Source organism: Dasypus novemcinctus, chromosome X, assembly GCF_030445035.2.
Source record: "Dasypus novemcinctus isolate mDasNov1 chromosome X, mDasNov1.1.hap2, whole genome shotgun sequence".
Taxonomy (NCBI): Eukaryota; Metazoa; Chordata; class Mammalia; order Cingulata; family Dasypodidae; genus Dasypus; species Dasypus novemcinctus.
Genome location: NC_080704.1, coordinates 71,508,884 through 71,533,026, shown reverse-complemented (window position 1 = coordinate 71,533,026; position 24,143 = coordinate 71,508,884). Strand labels below are relative to the sequence as shown.

The 24,143-nt window shown below is 40.3% G+C and overlaps 1 pseudogene; it reads right to left on the bottom strand.

Moving 5' to 3' along the window:
* Window positions 1–5,889: 5,889 nt before the first annotated feature.
* LOC131277122 (peptidyl-prolyl cis-trans isomerase FKBP7-like) lies at window positions 5,890–8,604 on the bottom strand (annotated as a pseudogene).
* Window positions 8,605–24,143: the final 15,539 nt, after the last annotated feature.

Here is a 24,143-nt window from a genome sequence, read left to right as displayed (position 1 = left end):
TACCATTTACAATAGTCAATAAAAAAATCAATTTAACTAAAGATGAATTTAATATTTAAATTTAATATTTAAATTTAATATTTAAAAAATAAATTTAACTAAAGATGTAAAAAACTTATACACAGAGAACTACCCAACATTGTTCAAGGAAATCAAAGAAGACCTACATAAATGGAAGAATATTCCCTGTTCATGGATAGGAAGACTAAATATTACTAAGATGTCTATCCTACCAAAACTGATATACACATTCAGTGCAATCCCAAAAAAAATCAACACAGCTTTCTTTAATGAACTAGAAAAACTAGGTATGAAATTTATTTGCAAAGGAAAAAGGCCCCAAATAGCCAAAGACGTATTAGAAAAGAAAAATGAAATTGGAGGAATCACACTCCCTGACTTCAAAACATACTAAAAAGCTACAGTCATGAAAACAGCATGGTACTGGCACAAGGAGAAACACACAGACCAATGGAACCGAACTGAGAGTTCTGATATAGATCTCATATATATAGTCATATAATATTTGATAAAGCCAAGCCCTCTCAACTGGGAGAGAATGGCTTATTTAACAAATGGTTCCTGGAGAACTGGATATCCATATGTAGAAGAATGAAAGAGGATTACCATCTCACACCTTATACAAAGATCAACTCAAGATGGATCAAAGACCTAAATATAAGTGCCAAGACAATAAAGACTTTGGAAAGCAGTGTAGGGAAACATCTACAAGATCTTGTAATAGGAAATGGCTTCATGAATATCACACTAAAAGCACTAACAGCAAAAGAACAAATAGATAAATGGGACTTCCGCAAAATTAAAGCCTTCTTCACCTCAAAGGAGTTTATCCAGAAAGTGAAAAGAGAACCTACACAATGGGAGAAAATATTTGGTAACCATATATCTGATAGGAGACTTAAAACCTGCATATATAAAGAAGTCCTATATCTTGAAAATAAAAAGAGAAACAACCCATTTAAAAATGGGAAAAAGATTTCAACAGACACTTCTCCAAAGAAGAAACACAAATGGCTAAAAAGCACATGAAAAAATGCTCCAAATCTCTAGCTATCAGGGAAATGCAAATCAAAACTACAATGATATACCATCTTACTCCCATAAAATTGGCAGCTATGGAAAAAAAAACAGAAGACTACAAATGCTGGAGACGATGTGGAGGAATGGGAACACTCATCCACTGCTGGTGGGAATGCAGAAGGTCCAGCCATTCTAGAGGACAGTTTGGCAATTCCTCAAAAAACTAGCTATAGATTTGCCATATGACCCAGCAATTCCACTACTAAGTATATATCCAGTAGAACTGAAAACAAGGCACAAACTGATATATGCACACCAATGTTCATAGCAGCATTGTTCACTATTGCTCCATGTGGAATCTGAGCCTCCTCTTAACATAGAGGTGCAATGGACACAACCAATCCAGTGTCCACATAGAAAAGGTGGCATTGGATTGGGAAGAGTGGACATGGTGGCTGATGGGTATGGGGAAAGGTGGGAGGAGATGAGAAGTGGAGGCGTCTTTGGGACATGGAGCTGCCCTGGATGGTGCTTCAGGGGCAATCACCAGACATTGTAAATCCTCACAGGGCCCACTGGATGGAATGGGGGAGAGTGTGGGCCATGATGTGGACCATTGACCATGAGGTGCAGAGGTGCCCAGGGATGTGCTTACCAAGTGCAATGGATGTGTCATGATGATGGGAATGAGTGTTGCTGGGCGGGGGAGAGGTGGGGTGGGGGTGGTGAGGTTGAATGGGACCTCAGATATATATATATTTTTTAATGTAATATTATTACAAAGTCAATTTAAAAAAATAAGAAGAAATACAGTACAAACAAATGGGAAAACATGGATGAATCTTGAGGCCCTTATGTATAGTGAAGCAAGCCATGCATTGAAGTACAAATACTACATGACCTTTCTGATATGAAATAATCAAACCAAGCTGTCTCAGAGAGCTAGAAACTGGATGATAGTCTTACAGGAAATTGCAGGGAGAGGAAGGTTGTGCACTGATGTCTACATGAGTGAAATCTATGATAAAGTGGAGGTTAAGCAGTTGTACAAGGAAGGGATAAGATGGGGGCATAGGGAAAATATTGGGTGGGTATTTGCAGGTCTGAGGGAGTCTCGGGTTGGAGGATGGGTCAGATGGCCTAAGGAATCAGGAGGAGGGCTGGGGGAACAATTGAACATGGGAGATTGTTGGGTATGTGGTTTAAACTATAATGTTGAGAAAACTCTTTAGAAAATTTAATAAAGAAGGATTATTTGGTTAAAAAAAAAAGTTGGAATTAACCCAAATGCCCATCAACAGATGAATGGCTAAATAAAATGTGGGATATACATACAATGGAATACTATTCAGCTTTAAGAACGAATACAGTACAACACATGTGAAAACATGGATGAATCTTTAGAACCTTATATTGAGTGAAGCAACCCAGGCTTCAGGACAAATACTCTATGACCTTAATGATATGAAATAAGTAAACCAAGCTGTCTCACACAACTCGAGACAGGATGATAGGCTTAAAGGAATTTGGGGGGTAAAGAAAGGTTCCGAGCTGAAACCTACCTGGGTGATGTCTATGATAAGCTGTAGGTAAGCATTTGAACAGGAAAGGGATAAAATGGGGACATAGGGAGAACTTTGGGTGGGGCTTTGCAGGCTTGAGGGGACCTAGGGATGGGAGGATGGGTAATATTGCCCAAGAAATTGGGGGGGGAGGGTGGCTGAATATATGAACATAGGAAATTGTCAGGTATTTGGTTGAGAGTATAATATTGATAAAACTTTTGCAAAAGTATAGTAAGGAAGGTTACCTGTTTAAGATGCTTATACTGACAGAGGACAGGCTTCTAGTGAGTGTGTGATTGCTCATTTTGTGAAGGTGGGTTATATCATTGGATGGAGACCCATACAATGAGAGTGAAGGTATACCCTCATCCTGGGGAGGTCTGATGTTCTCAAATAGAGGGAATTGTATCTCTAGAGAGAAACGGTGGCTCCCAATGCATTAGGGCAGTTGAGCATGTCAAGCCCTCAACATTGTTGCAAGTATAAGAACATGGCCCTTCAAGCAATGAAGAGTGATTATCACTGTGGGCCCTGAAGGGAAGGGGAAAGAGGTTCTGAATAGATGGAATCAATGTAACTGTGGGGCAATGGAAGTGTTCCACAAGACTATGCATGGATGGATATAGGACATGTTGAATTACACTAAAAATGTATAGGGGCCTATATGCTAAAATGTAAATCATAATGTAAAACATAAGATAACTAAATCTTAGAAAATTGTATAGTCTGAAATATAAACCACAATACCTTGTTTGAAAGATATTGTCACAATATCTGTACATCTGTTGCAGTAAATATAGTATGAACATGTAAAAAGTTTATTGCTGAGGAAGGGACAAAGTGTTTTATGTTGGATATGTGGGGTACCGTATATTGTATATATGAATTACTGTGATCTAAAACTTTTGTGAAGACAAGCTTAATAATTAGGGGGAAAAAAGAAAGAAAAAGAAAGGACATATACATTGAGGAAAAGATGGAAGAAGTTGCCTTGCCAATTCGCATACAGGGCAACCCTTATTGCAGGGATGGAAGGCAATACATCAAAAACAAAGTTTTTCCACTTTTTAATTTTTTGATACTGCAATTTATTTTTGCCTTAACTTTTCTAAATTAGTTTGTATTCTATATCCAACCTTTAAACTCATTGCTATATTCCATTTTAGTCTTAATGGATCCTGGCAATATATTAGGCTTCATTTTTTAAGAAATTTTGGGTCACAGAGAGGTTCAGCAATGGCAGGGGAGGAATACTGGTGTGGGATGTTATTGACAGAGGATTCATGGTTGGCAGGGAGTTCTCCAGGTCATACATCCAGGGTATATAATAATGTTTGGATATTTTCATAGTGGTTACAGTTAAAAACAACAACTGAGGGAGTGCTGAGTTCCTAGCCAGGGAGCTCTGTCACATTCCCTAATGGAACAGCAACAATCCCCCAAGTGCAACAGCAATGACCAAAAAGAAGGAAGGTCCACCAATGAACCCTTGATACTAATGGATATGATTGTGACTCTGTGCACCTGAAATAAGAACTAGGCATAGAGCTGCAGGGTGCCTAAAAGTTACCTCCTGAGAGCCTCCATGTTGCTCAAATGTGGCCAGTCTTGAAGCCAAACTCAGCATGTAAATGCATTGCCTTGTCCCCAGTGTGGGACATGACTCCCTGGGATAAGCCTCCCTGGTGCTGAGGGATTACTACCAAGCACCAGCTGATGATGTAACTAAAAAATGACCTTAAATAAAAGGGTCAACTCAGACCAGAAGAATATCTCAGCCTACATATAATATCAGGATTTAAAAATGCTTTTTGACCTTGAATAAAAGGGGTAAATGGAAAGAACAAATGAGTTTATATGGCTATGAGTCTCCAAAAAAGAGCTGGGAGGTTATCAGAGGGGTCACCCTTACTCACACCTCACCAGAGTCCCAAAGACAGATAAAGTAGATACAACCCCAGGTATTGGTTCTTCTGAGGGTTACAGAGAACCACAGGTTCTATGGCCATGGCAGATGGAGTTCAGTGCCATGTCAGTTGGCCCTACTCTGGAGTTCATGTTCCTGTGTGATGGAGCTGGACTCAGATGTGATCTTTTTCCACAAGCCTCTCCTGTTACTTTTACTGGACCTGTGGCTGGTGCTGGGTTTTAGTGTATACTTGGGGGACCTGAATCTCTGGACTGTCCATGTGATAGCCAGGCCCTGAGCCTCAACAGACTAGCACCTCCTACACTCAGGTTTATTCGACTTACCCCACTCAGCTAACATGGAGGTGAAGAAGGTCAACCACCACACCAGGGAGCCAACGGTGCCTACAACTGAAAGCAGAATTGCATCCAGCATCCATGTGGAATCTAAGCCCCCTCTTGATATAGATGTGGAGTGGACACAACCATTTCCTGGTCCCCAGGATGGAGGAATAGAGTATAGATTAGAATGGACTTACTGATATTCTATTCATGAACTATTGTGATTAGTAATCGAAGAAAATATAGCACTGATGTGGAGAAAGTGGCCATAGTAGCTGCTTAGGGTAGGGAGTGGGAAGAAGAAATGTGATGTGGGGGCATTTTTAGTACTTGGAATTGTCCTGGGTGGTACTACAGGGACAGTTACTTGACATTGTATGTCCTCCCATGGCCCACTGGGCGGACTGGGGAAGAGTGTAAACTGTAATGTGGACACATTGACCATGTGGTGCAGCAGTGCTCAGAGATGTATTCACCAAGTGAAATAAATGTCCCATGATGATGGAGGAGGTTGTTGTTATGGAAGGAGTGGGGTAAGGGGGGTGGGGGGGTATATGGAGACCTCATATTTTTTCAATGTTAACATTAAAAAAAAATAAAGACATAAAGATTGGGGAATAAAAGTTGTAATAGAAAGGACTTACTGGTATTCTACTATACATTTATTATGATTCTAGCACTGGAAAAATTATATCATTGTTATGGAAACAGTGGCCACTGGAGGTGCTGAAGTCAGGGAGAGAGAAAATGAGGTGTAATATGGGGGCATTTTTTTTGGTACTTGGAATTGTCCTGAATGACATTGCAATGACAGATACAGGCCATTATATATCTTGTCATTACCTACAGAATTGAGTGGGAGAGAATGTAAACTACAATGTAAACTAAAATCCATGTTTAGTTCAATGCTCCAAGCTGTGTTCATCAATTGAAATAAATGTACCACACTAAAGGAAAAATTTTTAATGTGGGGAAATGGGGAGCTGTGGGGAGTGTGGCATATGGGAATCCCTTAAGTTTTTTTTTTTTTTTTTGCAAAACAGTTTCACATTTATTATGCCAAAATTACATGTATTGATGGGACCAAAATAGCTTTCTTATGGGGGAAAAATTTAAAACACACTTTTGAGAAAAGTGACTTTGTTTTATATACAAAGTACAATAAGTAGCTATGAAAATGTAGAAATAAAAATACGCTATAGTTCATCATGTTGATATACATTGTATTCCTTGGGAGAAATGAAGCCATCACCATCACGGTCATTCTTCTTAAAAATAGCTTCTAAAATTGCATTCTAACATGATGTGTCATGTGGCTTCTCATCTTTTTTAAATTCTCTTTTCAAATAATGATTTATCTCCATTTTCGAGAGTTGCCTGCCATTGTCTTTGTTGATCTGTTTAAATGTTTCAACACTTCGTGGTCCTTTGGTTACAGCGTAAAGTTCAATCTCAAAAATCAATGTCGCATGAGGTGGAATCTTGCCTTCTGCATAGTCTTCTGCATAGTCCATATGCAAATGAAGGAGGTATAATCACTTTTTGCTTTTCTCCAGGGCACATATCCAACATAGCAACGTCGAGTCCTTTTATTACTTGTCCAACACCAAGAACAAACCACTTTGGGTGGCCTTCATTTTGTGTCTGGCTGCAGTAGAATTTTGAGCCTTCTTTAGCCAAGTAGCCATCATAATGGGCATTTAACAGGTCTCCCTTCTTGCTTGTCTTGGAGCAGGTTTCTGGTCAACGTAAAACTTCTATTTTCCTTAAGTTTTTTTAATGTAATTTTTTTGGTAATCTCAGTATCTTTTAAAAATAAATAAAATATATTAAAAATAAGTACATAAATAAAAAGCACATGAAGCAATGCTCAACATCACTAGCTTTTAGGGAAATGCAAATCAAAACTACAATGAGATATCATCTTACATCCAATAGAGTGGGGGATATTAAAAAAAAAAACAGAGGCCTAGAAGTGTTGAAGAGGATGAGGCAGAATGGGAACCCTCATGCACTGGTGGCAGGAATATATTATGCTGCAGCCACTGTGGAGGACAGTTTGGTGGTTCCTCAGAAAACGAATTATAAAACTGCCATATAATCAAGCAATTCCCCTGCTGTGTATATACCCAGAAAACTGAAAGAAAGGAAATAAACAGACATACACACCATTCATAGCAGCATTATTCGCTATTGCCAAATATTGGAATCAGCCCAAATGCCCTTCAACAGATGAATGGATAAACAAATTGTGTTATATATTAATACATACAATGGAATATTGGAATATTACTCAGCTGTAAGAGGGAATTCAGTATTAACACAAGATATAACACAGATGAATTTTGAGCACCTTATGTTGTGTAAAGCAAGTCAGGCACTGGACAAATCTTACATGACCTCACTGATATGAATTAAGCTAATTGAGCAGACTCACAGAGCTAGAGTCTGGAAGATAGGTTTATGGGAAATAGAAAGGGAGAAGAAGTTTGTGAGCCAATGCCCATATGGGCAAAATCTATGATGAGTTGTAAGTGTGTAGTTGTACAGTGGAGGGGCATGACAACACATAAGGATACACTTGGGTTTACTGGTGCTGGTTTGTTAGGGGAGTGGGGTGGAGAGGGTGGGTTGGACTGTCCATGGAACTGGGGAGGAAAGTTGTGGGAGGGAACAGGTGAACAATGGGGACTGGCATGTACAAGATTGAGAATATAATGTTGGGAATGATCTTTTGTCAATATGGCAAGTGAGGGTTGCTGATTTGGTGTGTTGGATATGGAGACATTAAGGACAGGGCACACCCGGGGCAGGCTTCTAGGGAGTGTGTGAGTGTTCATCTTGCCATAGTGAGTTATTTCAGCGGGTGGAGACCCATGTAATGACCAGCAAGGTAGTGGATTTGCATCCTGGAGAGGCCCGCTGTGTTCTCAAATAAAGAGGTGGATGTCTCCCAAGAGCATGGGTGGTGCCTAATAAGAGAGGACAGACCAGAGTGTCAAGCCTTCAATGTTGTTGCAAGTAACTATGAATTTAGTCCTTCAACGAGTGAATCCTCATGGTTTCTGTGGGTCCCGAAGGGGTGGGGAGGAGATAGAAAAGAAGGAATAGGAGGCATTTTTGGGGTGATAAAAGTGATCTACATGATATTGATATGATTTATGCAGGCCATTTTGAATTACATCAAACTTTATAAAAGTGTATGGGCAAAATATAAAAATATAATGTAAACCATTGACCATGGTTCATAGTTATGTTTCAATATTTATACATCAGTTGTAACAAATGTACCATGCACATATAAAATGCTAACAGGTGAAGGAATAAAAGGGGGAAGATGTTGGATATATGGGAGTCCCCTGTATTGAGTGTGAGACTTTTCTGTAACCTAAAACTTCTTTGGAAACAAAATGAAAAAAGTAAGATACTGGAGCAATAAACAGAAGAAAAATTCACTGTACATATAGGACAACGGATCTTACATTGATGAAAGGCAAAATGTCAAGAAAAAGTTTAAATATTTTTAAGTAATATTTTTTCTTTTTTCTTTTCTTTAAAAAGATTTTTGTATTCTATTTCTTATTTTTAAAGCTATCATTATTTCATTTTTGTAAGAATTTTGTCTATTTTATTGGCTTCATTCTGAAGAAGTTTTGGGACACAGAAGGGTTACAACTCTGGTAGCAGAAGTTCATTGGTGTGAGGTGTCAGTGATGGAGGATACATGGGAGGAAGCTCACCTGGGCATACCTATAAAGTACATAAATGTGTTCAATTGTTCATGGGGCATTGTCAGAGTGGGTGGAGATTCACACAATAACTAAAGGAATATCAAATACCCATAAAGGGGAGCACAGCCACATTCTCTAATATCAGCAAGAATCCCCCAAAACCAAGGCCAATGACTAGTGAAGGAGAATGGTTCATTAATGGGCCCTTGATATTGATGACTGTGCTTATGAAACTTTACTTTTAATAAAGTTATGATTTTATATTGTCTTTTTTAAGATACATAGATCCATAAAATGTTTCATTAAAAAATATAAGAGATATAGGAGGCAAGATGGTGGCTGAGTGAACTTCCCGGTTACTAGCTCCTGGAGGGAATCGGCTGGGAGGCGTCGGAGACTCTTTAGGACCGGGCTGTTTCGGGATTTTTCCTGGTCCCAAGGTGTTTGGACATCGATTTGGAGGGAAGGTAACAGAGAGGATCCCTCTATGAAATATACACGGAGATCCCAGCTACATGTGGAGGATTCCCTCCTTGGGTAGGCAGAGCCGAGGCAGCTAGCACCGCGCCGAGCCCCGGTGGGCGGCGGCCAGGGTAGCCTATCTGGGCCACGGTGGGCAGTGGGCGGGGGATCCGAGCCACGCCACAGTGGGCGGTGGGCGGGAGAGCCGAGCCACGCTGCGCCGCGGCGGCGGTGGGCGGGAGAGCCGAGCCGCGCTGTGCCGCGGCGGGCGGCGGGCAAGGGAGCCGAGCCCAGCCGAGCCTAGCCGCGCCGCGGCAGGCGGCGGGCGGGAGAGCCGAGCCACGCTGTGCTGCGGTGGGCGGCGGGTGAGGGAGCCGAGCCCAGCCGAGCCTAGCCGCGCCGCGGCGGGCGGCGGGCGGGGAGGCCGAGCCCAGCTGAGCCCAGCTGAGCCGCGGAGGGTGAGGGTCCGGGCCCAGCCGAACTCGGTCGAGCCCAGCCGCACCGCAGAGGGCGGCGAGTGGGAGAGCTGAGTCACGCTGCGCCACGGAGGGTGGCGGGCGGGGAAGCCGAGCCCAGCCAGGCCCAGCCGAGCCCAGCCGAGCTGCGGCGGGTGAGGGAGCCGGGCCCAGACGAGCTCAGCTGAGCCCGGCTGCGCCGCGCCGAGCGGAAGAGCCGAGCCGCGCTGCGCCGCGACGGGCGGCGGGCGGGAGAGCCGAGCCCAGCCGAGCCCAGCCGAGCCGCGACAGGCGGGGGACCCGAGCCCAGCCGAGCCTAGCCAAGCCCAGCCGAGCCACGGAGGGTGGGGGACCGGAGCCCAGCCGAGCCCAGCCGAGCCCAGCCAAGCCTGGCGGCGGGGTTTCGGTTCTTTGTTTTTTGTTTTTTTTTTTTAATTTAATTTTATTTTTGTTGTTGTTGTTGTTTTTTTTAATCCTCTCCTTCCTGTCCCCAATATTCTTCTTATACTATTTTATCTTAACAATACAATAGGTCCTACAGGAAATACCTCACATTTGCTGGGTTTCCTCACAATCCACTGCCTCATTTCTCTGTGAATAGATTTAGCCTATCTACGCTATCCCCTTTCCCCTACAACTTGATATCCTCCACCATCTGCTATCTCTCCTATATTCCATCTCCCTCTCTTTGATCCACAAAGTGTCTAACTCTTAATTTCTAATACCTTTGTTTAGTTTTCCATCTGGTATTCGTCCCTGAAACTATTACCTTTCTTTTCTCTTTCCCTCTCTCACGAAAACAATAGCCTCTTAGTACGTACCACATTCCTCCCATATTCAGTCGTCTACCTCATTATAGGTACTTTCCTACTACTATAACTCTACACAATTTACATGATCTAACCTCCATCCTCCCAGAACTCATATTGTTGCTTTGTTAACATATATCACCAATACTACTTCACACTTTTTCCTCCCTTACACAATTGCCTTTCCCCAGCACTAATACTTTCCTTTAAAGTGAGCTTAACTTGCAATAAGAAATTGGAATAAGAAGAACAAAGTGACAAAGAGAAGATATAACACTTACGCAAAAACAACAGCTAATTAATCTCCAAGACTAGACAAAGAAGCTAAGGAACTGATTAAACCCGTCAAGAAAAAATGTTGACAAGACAGCAACAAAAATCTACAAACCAAACCAGTAATCAGGAAAACATGGCTGAATCCAATCAGGAAGGGGGGTAGGACTTCGCACAAGCAATGAAAGATCTCAGAACATTTATCACCGACAAATTTGATGAAGTAATGAAAGAGGTTAACAGCAGGAAGACAACACTTGGAGGGGAAATTGCAGACATGCGCAAAAAAATAACAGATATGATGGAAATGAACACCACAATTCAAGAAATCAAAAATACACTTGCAGCAAATATCAGCAGACTAGAAGAGGCAGAGCAGAGAATTAGTGATGTGGAAGACAGTGCATTGGAAATCAAACAGATAGTAGAAGTGGTCAATAAAAATGTAGAAAAAATCCAGATAGGACTTAGGGACCTGAATGATAACGCAAAACGCTCAAACATACGTATTATAGGCATTCCAGAAGGAGAAGAGAAGGGAAAGGGGTCAGAAGGAGTGTTGCAGGAAATAATGAATGAAAACTTCCCAAATCTACTGAAAGAGACAGATGTACATATCCAAGAAGCACAGCGCACTCCACTGGTCATAAACCCCAACAGGCCCACCCCAAGACATATATTTGTCAAATTATCCAATGCTCAAGACAAAGAAAAAATATTAAAAGCAGCAAGAGAAAAGAAAACCATCACATACAAGGGAAACTCCATAAGATTAAGTGCTGATTTCTCATCTGAAACCATGGAGGCAAGAAGGCAGTGGTATGATATAGTCAAGGTACTAAAGGAAAAAAATTTCCAACGAAGAATACTCTATCCAGCTAAACTAGCATTCAAAAATGATGGAGAGTTCAAAATATTCACAGATAAACAGAAACTGAAAGAGTATATCAACAAGAAACCTCCCCTTCAAGAAATTCTTGAGGGAGTTCTGCAGGAAGAAAGGAAAAAACAGGACAGTCAGAGATGGAGGAGAGTGTAAAAGCAACAAGAAAGACAAAAATAGAAGGTGAAAATAAAATAATACAAACAAAATATAACAAACACAAATCCAACCAAAATATGGCTACCATAAATAACTCTCTAAACGTAATAACATTGAATGTCAACGGATTAAACTCACCTATCAAAAGATTCAGACTGGGACATTGGATAAGGAAATACAACCCATCTATATGCTGCTTACAAGAGACACATCTTAGACCCAGAGACTCATGGAGGTTGAAAGTGAATGGCTGGAAAACAATCATACAAGCAAACAACAACCAAAAAAGGCAGGAGTAGCTATATTAATATCAGACAAAATAGACTTTAAATGCAAAACAATTGTGAGAGACAAAGAAGGATACTATATTTTAGTGAAAGGGACAATCTGTCAAGAAGATCGAACAATCATAAATATTTATGCTCCTAACAAGGGCGCCTCTAAATATGTGAGGCAAACGCTGGAAAAACTAAGTGAAAGAATAGATGCATCTACAATTATAGTGGGGGATTTTAATACACCACTATCAACTCTGGACAGAACATCTCAAAAGAGAATCACTAAAGAAACAAAACATTTGAACAGTATATTAGAAGAGCTGCATCTAATAGACATATATAGATCATTACACCCAAACACAGCAGGATAAACATTTTACTCAAGCGCACATGGAACATTCTCCAAGATTGACCATATGCTAGGCCACAAAGAAAGGCTTAATGAATTCAGAAAGATCGAAATCATACAAAACAATATCTCTGACCACAGTGGAGTGAAGCTGGAAATTTGCAAGGGACAGAGACCCAGACTCCACACAACAATTTGGAAATTAAACAGCACACTCTTAGAAAAACAGTGGGTCAAAGAGGAAATCTCAAAAGAAATCAATGACTACCTTGAAACAAATGATAATAACACAACATACCAAAATTTATGGGATGTAGCAAAAGCGGTACTGAGAGGGAAATTTATAGCCATAAATTCATATATCAAAAAAGAAGAAAGAGCAAAAATTGGAGAACTAACTGCAATTTTGACGGAATTAGAAAAACAACAACAAAGTAACCCAACAGGAAGAAGAAGGAAGGAAATAACAAAGAAAAGAGCAGAACTAAATGAAATAGAAAATAAGAAAGCACTTGAAAAAATAAACAAGACCAAGAGCTGGTTTTTTGAGAAGATCAACAAAATTGACAAACCTTTAGCAAGACTAACAAAGAAAAAAAGAGAAAAGATGCAAATACACAAAATAAGAAATGAGAAAGGTGATATCACCACTGACCCCACAGAAATAAAGACTATCATAAGAGGATACTTTGAAAAACTATATTCCAACAAAAATGACAATTTAGAGGAAATGGACAAATTCCTAGAAACTCATAAGCAGCCCATACTGATGAAAGAAGAAATTGATGATCTTAACAAACCAATCACAAGCAAAGAGATAGAATCAGTCATTAAAAATCTCCCAACTAAGATGAGCCCAGGGCCAGACGGCTTCACAGATGAATTCTACAAAACATTCCGGAAAGAACTAACACCAATCCTTTTGAAACTATTCCAAAAAATCGAAACAGAAGGAACACTGCCTAATTCCTTCTATGATGCCAACATTACCCTAGTACCAAAGCCAAACAAAGACACCACAAGAAAGGAAAATTACAGACCAATTTCTCTAATGAACCTAGACGCAAAAATACTTAACAAAATACTTGCTAATCGTATTCAACAACACATTAAACAAATTATACACCATGACCAAGTGGGATTTATTCCAGGTATGCAAGGATGGTTCAACATAAGAAAATCAATCAATGTAATACACCATATAAACAGATTGAGAGAAAAAACCACATGATTATATCTATAGATGCAGAAAAGGCATTTGACAAAATACAGCACCCCTTCCTGATAAAAACACTCCAAAAGATCGGAATACAAGGAAACTTTTTGAACATGATAAAGAGTATATATGAAAAACCGAAAGCCAACATTGTTTACAATGGCGAAATCCTGAAATCCTTCGTTCTAAACTCAGGAACAAGACAAGGATGCCCATTGTCTCTGCTCCTATTTAACATTGTCTTGGAAGTACTTGCTCGAGCACTGAGACAAGAACCAGATATAAAAGGCATTCGAATTGGAAGGGAAGAAGTCAAAATTTCATTATTTGCAGATGACATGATCCTATATATAGAAAACCCTGAGAGATCTACAACAAAGCTCCTAGAACTCATAAATGAGTTTAGCAAAGTCGCAGGTTATAAGATCAATGCGCAAAAATCAGTAGCATTTCTGTACTCCAATAATGAGCAAGATCAGGAGGAAATCAAGAAACAAGTACCATTCACAATAGTAAATAAAAAAATCAAATACTTAGGAATAAATTTAACTAAAGAGGTAAAAAACTCATACACCAAGAACTATACAAGACTGTTCAAGGAAATCAAAGAAGACCTAAATAAATGGAAGAATATTCCTTGTTCATGGATAGGAAGACTGAATATTATTAAGATGTCTATCCTACCAAAACTGATCTACACATTCAATGCAATCCCAATAAAAATCAACACAGCCTTCTTTAAGGAACTAGAAAAACTAACTATGAAATTTATTTGGAATAGAAAGAGGCCCCGAATAGCCAAAGACATATTGAAAAAGAAAAACGAAATAGGAGGAATCACACTTCCTGACTTCAAAACATACTACAAAGCTACAGTAGTGAAAACAGCATGGTACTGGCATAAGGAGAGACACACAGACCAATGGAATCGAATTGAAAGTTCAGATATAGAACCTCATGTATATAGCCATATAATATTCGATAAAGCCACCAAACCCTCTCAACTGGGAGAGAATGGCCTATTCAACAAATGGTGCCTGGAGAACTGGATAGCCATATGTAGAAGAATGAAAGAGGATTACCATCTCACACCTTATACAAAGATCAACTCAAGATGGATCAAAGACCTAAATATAAGAGCCAAGACCATAAAGACCTTAGAAAGCAGTGTAGGGAAACATCTACAGGACCTTGTAATAGGAAATGGCTTCATGAATATCACACCAAAAGCACGAGCAGCAAAAGAACAAATAGATAAATGGGACTACCTCAAAATTAAAGCCTTCTGCACCTCAAAGGAGTTTGTCAAGAAAGTAAAAAGGGAACCCACACAATGGGAGAAAATATTTGGCAACCATATATCTGATAAGAGACTTATAACTTGCATATATAAAGAACTCATATATCTTGAAAACAAAAAGATAAACAACCCATTTAAAAAATGGGAAAAAGACTTAAACAGACACTTCTCCAAAGAAGAAATACAAATGGCTAAAAAGCACATGAAAAAATGCTCCAAATCTCTGGCTATCAGGGAAATGCAAATCAAAACTACAATGAGATACCATCTTACTCCCATAAGATTGGCAGCCATGAAAAAAACAGTAGAATACAAATGCTGGAGAGGATGTGAAGAAAGGGGAACACTCATCCATTGCTGGTGGGAATGCAGAAGGATCCAACCATTCTGGAGGACAGTTTGGCGGTTTCTCAAAAAATTATCCATAGATTTGCCATATGACCCAGCAATACCACTGCTGGGTATATACCCATCAGAACTGAAAACAAGGACACAAACCGATATATGTACACCAATGTTCATAGCAGCATTGTTCACTATCGCCAAAAGTTGGAATCAATCCAAATGTCCATCAACAGATGAGTTGATCAATAAAATGTGGTATATACACACAATGGAATACTACTCAGCTGTAAGAACCAATACACTACAATCGCACGTGATAACATGGATGAACCTTGAGAATCTTATGTTGAGTGAAGCACCCCAGGCATTGAAGGACAAATACTATATGACCTCAATGATATGAAATAAGTTAACTGCCTCAGAGAGCTAGAGTCTGGAAAAGTGGCTTACAGGAAATTGGGGGGTGGAGGAAGTATGTGAGTTAATGTCTGCAGGGGTGGAATCTGTGATGAGCTGGCGGTAAGTATGAGCACAAAGAAGGGACAAAATGGGGACAATGGGTTACCTTCGGGTGAGGTTTTCTGGGTTTGAGGGGGGCTGCGGATGGGAAGAGTGGTAATATTGTCCAAGGAATAGGTGGGAGGGAAGGGCAACATACGAATATGGGAGAATGTCAGAAGTTCGTTGAGAACTAAATGTTGAGTAAAACGTATCAAAGTATAAGTAGGAGGGTTATCTGGTTAGGACGCTCAGGGGGTATGGTCTGATGCGTGATGGACTCCAGAGGGAATAGCTGAAGGCTCATTTTGCCAAGGTGGGTTCTACCATTGGGTGGGGTGGACCCATATCCTTGGGAAGACTAATGCCGTCGAATAGAGAGAACTGTATCTCTCATGAGAAAGGACGGCTCCCAGGGTATTAGATTGGCAGGCATTGTGGGCCCTAAGCGGAGGGGAAAATGGATGTGGAATGGATGGAACAAAGGTAAATAAGGGGGCAAAAGAGGAGTTATGTGAGAGTACACGAGGATGAATATAAAACAGCTAATATTACACCAAAAACATATAGGGGACGACAGACTAATAATGAAAACCATAAGACAAAACATAGGATAACTAAAAAATTTAGAAAACTGTACAGCCTAAAATATGGACCACATAGTAAGCACAAATGTCACCTTGTTTGAAAACTATAGTTTTGGAATCTGTACATCATTTTCAGGAAATATGATATGAATAAGTTAAATGATTATTGCTGTGGAAGGGAAAAGGTTTTATGGTGGATCTGGGGAAATACTGTATATTGTATATATGAATTTCAGTGATCTAAGACTCTTCTGAAGCTGGCATTATGTTGGGATTCACTTTACGGGAAGTTTTGGATCACAGAGTGGTTCAACAATGGCAGCGGAGGAATACTGATATGGGATGTTATTGACAGGATATATATGATTGACAGGGAGTTATACAGGGCATATGCCCAGGGTATATGGTAATGTCTATATATACTCATAGTGGAAACAAAAACAACAGCTGGGGGGGTACTGGGCTCCTGGCCGGGGGGTCACTCTTGTGGGCCCTGGGAGAGCAGCGGCAATCCTCCAGGTGCAACGGCAAGAACCAGGAAGGAAGGAGGGCCCAACAGTGGGCTCGTGATACTAATGGTTACACTTTTGAGCCTATACACCTGCAATAAGAACAAGGCCTAGAGTAGCATTGTGCCTGGGGGTTTCCTCCTGACAGCCTTCATGTTACTCAAATGTGGCCACTCTCACAGCCAAACTCAGCATGTAGATGCGATGCATTCCCCCCAGCGTGGGACACGACACCCGGGGATGAGCCTCCCTGGCACCGAGGGATCACTACCACATACCAGCTGAAGAAGCAACTAGAAAATGACCTTGAATTAAAGATTCAATGCGGAACAGCAGAATATACCTGTCTACATATAATAACATGACTTTGGGAAGCTGTTTGACCTAATGTAAGGGGGAAATGGAAAGGAGAAATGAGATTATAAGGCTGTGAGTCTCTAAAAAAGTTTTCGGGACGTGGAGTTGTCCTGGATAGTGCTTCACGGACAATTACGGGACACTGTAGATCCCCCCAGGGCCCACTGGATGGAACGTGAGAGAGTCTGGGCTATGATGTGAACCATTGACTATGGGGTGCAGTGATGCTCAGAGATGAACTTACAAGGTGCAATGGATGTATCACGATGATGGGAGAGAGTGTTGCTGTGGGGGGAGTGGGGGGCAGGGGCGGTGGGGTTGAATGGGACCTCATATATATTTTTTAATGTAATTAAAAATAATAATAATAAATATTAAAAAAAAAAATAGAAAAGAGTCTGGAGGTTGTCAGAAGGAATACCCCTATGTACAACTGAACAGAGTCTAAGAGACAGATAAGGTAGATACCACCCCAGGTATTGGTTCTTTTGAGGGATAAAGAGACCCACGGGTTCTATGGTCATGGCAGAAGGGGTTCACTGCCATGACAGATAGCCCTTCTTTGGAGCTGGTGTTTCTGCGTGATGGAATTGGACTCAGAGGGGATCTCTTTCCACAAGACTTGCATGCTACTTTATTGGAATTGTAGTTGGTGCTGGGTTTAAGATACATGTAGGGGATTTGAATCTCTGGACTGATAATATGACACCCAGGCCCAGAGCCTCAACAGACTTCAGCTCCTACACTTTGATTTATTGGACTTACTCCACTCAGCTAACATGGAGTTGAAGAAGGTCAACCACCACAACATGGAGCCTAGAGTGTCTACAACTGGAAGCGGGAGGAGTGCATCCAGTACCCATGTAGAATCTAAGCCCTCACTTGACATAGATGTGCAATGGACACAACCAATCCAATGTCCACAGAGAAAATGTGGAATGGGTGTGGGAACGGTAGCCATGGTGGCTGCTGGGTGTGGGGAACGGGAGGAAGAGATGAGATGTGGAGGCGTTTTCGGGACGTGGAGTTGTCCTGGATAGTGCTTCACAGACAATTACGGGACATTGTAGATCCCCCCAGGGCCCACTGGATGGAACGTGAGAGAGTCTGGGCTATGATGTGGACCATTGACTATGGGGTGCAGTGATGCTCAGAGATGAACTTACCAGGTGCAATGGATGTGTCATGATGATGGGAGAGAGTGTTGCTGTGGGGGGAGTGGGGGGCGGGGGCGGTGGGGTTGAATGGGACCTCATATTTTTCATAATGTAATTAAAAAATAATAATAATAAATAATTAAAAAATAAAAATAAAAAAATATATATATAAGAGGTCCCATATATCACACTCCCCACCCCCACCCACTCTTCCCACTTTAACAACCTCTTTCATCAATGTGGCACATTTATTTCATTTGATGAATACATTTTGGAACACAGCTAAACCGCATTGATTATAATTTCCATTGTAGTTTACACTCTCTCCCCTCCAGTCAGTGGGTTAGGGCAGGATATATAATGCCCTGCATCTGTCCCTGCAATATCATTCAGGACTACTCTGAGTCCTGAAAATGTCCCCATATCACACCTCTTTATCCCTCACCCTCCCATCAGCAACTCCCATGGCCAATGTGTCCACATCAATGATACAATTTCTTCCATTGCTAGAGTCACAATAATTCAATAGTATAATACCAGTAAGTCCACTCTAATTCATATTATTATCCCCTATTGTGTGGACCCTGGGATGACGATGTCCACCCCACCTCTAAATCAAGAAGGGACTTAGATCTCACATGGCTGATGGATGGGATTCTCCTACTTGCAGTTGTAGACTCTCTTGAGACTCAGGGCCTACCTGGCACATAGACAGTCCAGAGATTCAAGTCTCCTGAGCACAGAACAACCCCACTGCAATACATGGGTTCAGTAAATGTGGCAGAAGAAGCATGTGTAGAGAATCCACATCTGACTCCAACTCCATCACACACAGAAGCACAAATTCCAAAGCAGGGCCCACTGGCAGGCCACTGAACTCCAGAGCTATCTGCCATGACTGTAGGACCTGGGTCTCTCTGTAGCTCTCAGGAGCACCACTATCTGGGGTTGTATTTACTTTGGCTGTCTCTGAGATCCTGCTGAGAAGTGCATAAGCATGACCTCTCTGATGACCTCCTGTCTCATTTTGAGGTCTCTTAGCCATATAAACTCATTTGTCTTTACCATTTCCCCCATTCATTCAAGGTCTTCTTCTAGTTGCATCACAACCTGGTGGTTCATAGTTATCCCTCATTGCCAGGGAGGTTCATCCCCAGGAGTCATGTACCACTCTAGGGGGAAGGTAATGCATTTACATGCTGTTTGGCCTGGAGAGTGGCCATATTTGAGCAACTTGGAAACTCTCAGGAGTAACTTTTAGGCACCCTCCAGCTGTAGGCATAGTTGAACTTTCAAGCATAGAGGCTCATAAGCACAGTCATCAGTTTCAAGGGCTCAGCATTGGACCATCCTTCTTTACTGGTCTTTGCCCTTGCATTTGGGGGATTGTTGCTGCTCCACTGGGGCATGCAGCAGAGCTCCCCAGGATTGAAACTCAGCACTCCATCAGTTGTCATGTATAACTGTACCCCCTATGACAATACCCAATGTAAATCTGAACATATCTATATACCCTATATGCATGCCCCAGAGAACTTCCTCCCACTCAAGCATCCCCCACCAATGACACCCCACACCAGTACTCTTTCCCTACCATAGTTGGATCCCTCTGTGATCCAAAACTACTTCAAAATGAAGATAATATATTGCAAAATTTCAATTAGTAGGGAAATGAAATAGTAATGATTGGTTTAAAGATTAGAAATAGAATACATAATAATTTAGAAAAACTAAAATAAAGTAAAAAATAAATTGGGGTATTAAAAACTGAAAAATTTCATAAATTTTTTGGACATTTTTCCAATCATCACTGTAATGTGTTACCCTGTATGTACAGTGGTAAGGCAATATCTTCCTTTTCTTCCTCAGGGTCTTTATCTTTTTCTTAAATTATTTTATTGTATCTTCAAAAATGTTTTAGGTCACAGTAAAGTCACATATAGAATATAGGGGACCTCTCACATACCCATCATCAAACAGTTTTCCCCCTTCCAAAGAATGATCTTTTTACATGTCAATGTTACATTTACTAAAACTGATGTTCAGATATTGAAAAATATCTACTAACCATGATTCCATTATGGTTTATATTATGCTTTATATTTTAGACTATACATTTTTATAATTTTTTTTACATTATGGTTTACATTATGGTTTGCATTTTAGACTATACACTTTTATAAATTTTTGTTGAAATTTAACATGGCCTGTATCCATCATTGCATGATCTTGCAAAACACTTCCAATTCCCCCTGTTATCCCAACTTCCATCTGTTCTATTCCTCTTTCCCCCACCCCTTGGTGCCCTCAGTGACAACCAAGCTTCACTGCTTGAAGGCCAAGATTCACAGACACTTGCGACAATGCTGAGAGCATGACACACTAGTCTGTCCTCCCCCATTGTGAGACACCCATGTTCCTGAGAGACACCTTTCCCTCTGTCTGAGAACATCAGGCCTCCCAAGGATGGGGGTACAACAACTTCATGCTCATTGTGTGGGTCTCCACCCACTTTTATAATAAACTATGACAAGATGAGCACACACACACTCCCCAGAAGTCTGCTGTAGGTGAACCCTGTGTCAGATGCCCCCAACAAACACCTTAAACCAGTAACCATTCCTTACTATATTTTTTAAAGAGTTTTATCAACATGGTAGTGTCAGCCACATACCTGACAATCTCCCATATTCACCTGCTCCTTCCAACACTCCAGCCAAATCCATGGACCATCTGAGCCATCCTCCCAAACCTCACCCCCGTCAAGTCTGCAAAGCCCCACCCAATAGTATCCCTATGCCCGCATCTTATCCGTTCACTCCACTTTATCATAAGGTTCACCCATGTAGTCATTGGCTCACAGCCTTCCTTTCCCCTCCTATTTCCTGTAAGCCTATCTTCCAGTCTCTAGCTCTCTGAGACACCTTGGTTTGCTTAATTCATATCAGAGAGTTAGTGTAGAATTTGCCCTTCAATGCCTGGTTTGTTTCACTCAACTTAAGCTCTTCAAGATTCATCCAAGTTATCCCATGTATTACTATTGTATTCCTTCTTACAGATGAGTAGTATTCCATTCTATGTATATACCACATTTTGTTTATCCATTCATCTACTGATGTGAATTTGGGTTGATTTCAACTTTTGGTAATAGTGAATAATGTCGCTATGAACATTGTTGTGCATATATAAATTCGTTCTTCTGGGTATATACCCAACAGTGGAATTACTGGGTCACATGGAAAATCTATAGCTACATTTTTAAGAAACTGCCAACCTGTCCTCCACAATGGCAGGAGCCTTCTACATTCCCACCAGCAGTGGATGAGGGTTACCATTCCTCCACATCCTCTCCAAGACTTGTAGTCCTCTATTTTTTAAAAATAGCTGCCAGTCTAATGGGTGTAAGATGGTATCTTATTGTAGTTTTGATTTCATGTCTGTTTTAGCCATTTGTATTTCTTCTTTGAAGAAACATCTGTTCAAATCTTTGCCCATTTTAAAATTTTTATTTTATTATTATCTGCTTTTAAAGTTAATATATCATAAAAAAAAGTTACGTAAAAAACATAAGAGGTTCCCATATACCCCACTCTCTTGCCCATTTTTAAAATGGGTTGTTTGACTTTTTATTTTTGAGATATAGGATTTCTTTATATATGCTGGATATTAGACTCTTATCAGATTTATGGCTACCAAATATTTTCTCCCAATGTGTAGGATGTCTTTTAACATTCTTGATAAACTCCTTTGAGGTGCAAAAGGCTTTAGTTTTGAGGAGGTGCCACTTATCTATTTTTCTTTCTCTGTTCATGTTTTGGATGTGAAGTCCATGAAGCCATTTCCTATTACATGGTACTGTAGATGCTTCCCTACATTTTCTTCCAAGGTCAGTATGGTATTGGCTCTTATATTTAGATAGTTGATCTATCTTGAGTTGATTTTTTATAGGGTATGAGGTGATATTCCTCTCATTCTTTTGCATATGGATATCCAGTTCTCCATGCACTATTTGTTGAAGAGGCCATTCTGTCCAAGTTGAGTGGGCTTGGTGACCTTGTCAAATATCAAATGACTGTATATGTGAGGGTGTATATCAGAAATCTCAAGTCAGTTCCATTGGTTAATATGACTATGAGGTGCAGAGGTGCCCAAAGATGTACTTACCAAATGCAATGGATGTGTCATGATGATGGGAACGAGTGTTGCTGGGGGGGGGGAGGGGGAGAGGTGGGGTGGGGGGTGGGGTTGAATGGGACCTCACATATATATTTTTAATGTAATATTATTACAAAGTCAATTAAAAAAAAGGGAAAAAATAAATAAATAAATAAATAAAAGAAATAAAAAAAATAAATTAAAAATACAGTATTATGAAAAAAGAAAAAATGGGAAAATGGGAATAAATGGATTCATACATTAAAAAAAATATATGTCTATCCTTGTGCTAATACCATGACATTTTGACCACTATACCTTTGTAGTATGTTTTAAAGTCAGGTAGGGTGATTTCTCCTATTTCATTTTCCTTTTTCAATATGTCTTTGGCTATTCAGAGCATCTTTCTCTTCCAAATAATTTCATAGTTAGTTTTTCCAGTTCATTAAAGAATGCTGCATAGAATTTTTTGGGATTGTATTAAATGTGTATTTCAGTTTGTGTAGGCTAAATATCTTAATGATATTTTGTATTTCTATCCATGAACATGGAAAATTATTCCATTTATTTTAGCCTTCTTTGATTTCCTTTAACATAGTTGTGTAGTTTCCTGTGTATGAGTCTTTTACATCTTTATTTAAATTTATCCTTGGTATTTCAGTTTTTAATTTACTATTGTATATGGTATTTTTTTCTTTATTTCTTCCTCTGATTGCTCATTATTGGTGTACAGAAATGCTACTGATTTTTTTTTAAATTTATCCCGCCACCCTTGTGATTTGCTTGCTGTCTGCACTCTGTGTCCATTTGTTGCACATCTTCTGCTTGTCTCCCTTTGTTCTGCCATCTTGCTGTGCTAGTTCTCCACGGGCAAGTGCCATCAGCTCACTGTGGGTGCAGGCTGTCTGCTCTCCATTGGCACAGGTGGATAGCTCTCTGAAGGGGTGGGTCACCATGCCTTCACAAGGAGGCCCTAGGACGTGAACCCAGGGCCTCATATATGGTAGACGGGAGCCCAATCACTTGAGCCACAGCCACTTCCCTGCTACTGATTTTTGGACATTGATCTTATAATCTGTGATGGTACTGAACTCATTTATAAGTTCTAGAAGCTTTGTTGTAGATTTCTCAGGGCTTTCTAAGTATAGCATCATGTCTTCTGCAAATAGTGAAATTTTGATTCTTCCTTTCCAATTTGGATACCTTTTATGTTCCGTTCTTGCCTAAGTGCTGGAGCAAGTACTTGTAATACAATGTTAAATAGGAGGGGTGATAGGGGGTATCCCTGTCTTTTTCCTGATCTTAAAGGGAAAGATTTTAGGATTTCACCATTGTAAATGATGTTAGCTGTAGGTTTTTCTTATATACCCTTGATCATGTTCAGAAAGCTTCCTTCTGTTCCTATATTTTGCAGTGTTTTTAGGAAGAACGAGTGCTGTTTTGTCAAATGTTTTTTCTGCATCTATTGATATGATCATGTGATTTTATTTATCTGTTTATATGGTGTATTAAATTGATTGATTTTCTTTGTAGAAACATCCTTGCATACCAAGGATGAAATCCATTAGGTCATGGTATATAGTTTGTTTGATATCTTGTTGAATTTGATTAGCAAGTATTTTGTTGAGGATTTTAGCATCTAGGTTCATTACAGAGATTGGTTTGTAATTTTCCTGTCTTGTAGTGTCTTTGTTTGGCTTTGGTATTAGGGTAATGTTGGCATCATAGACTGAGTTAGGCAATGTTCCTTTTACTTCAATTTTT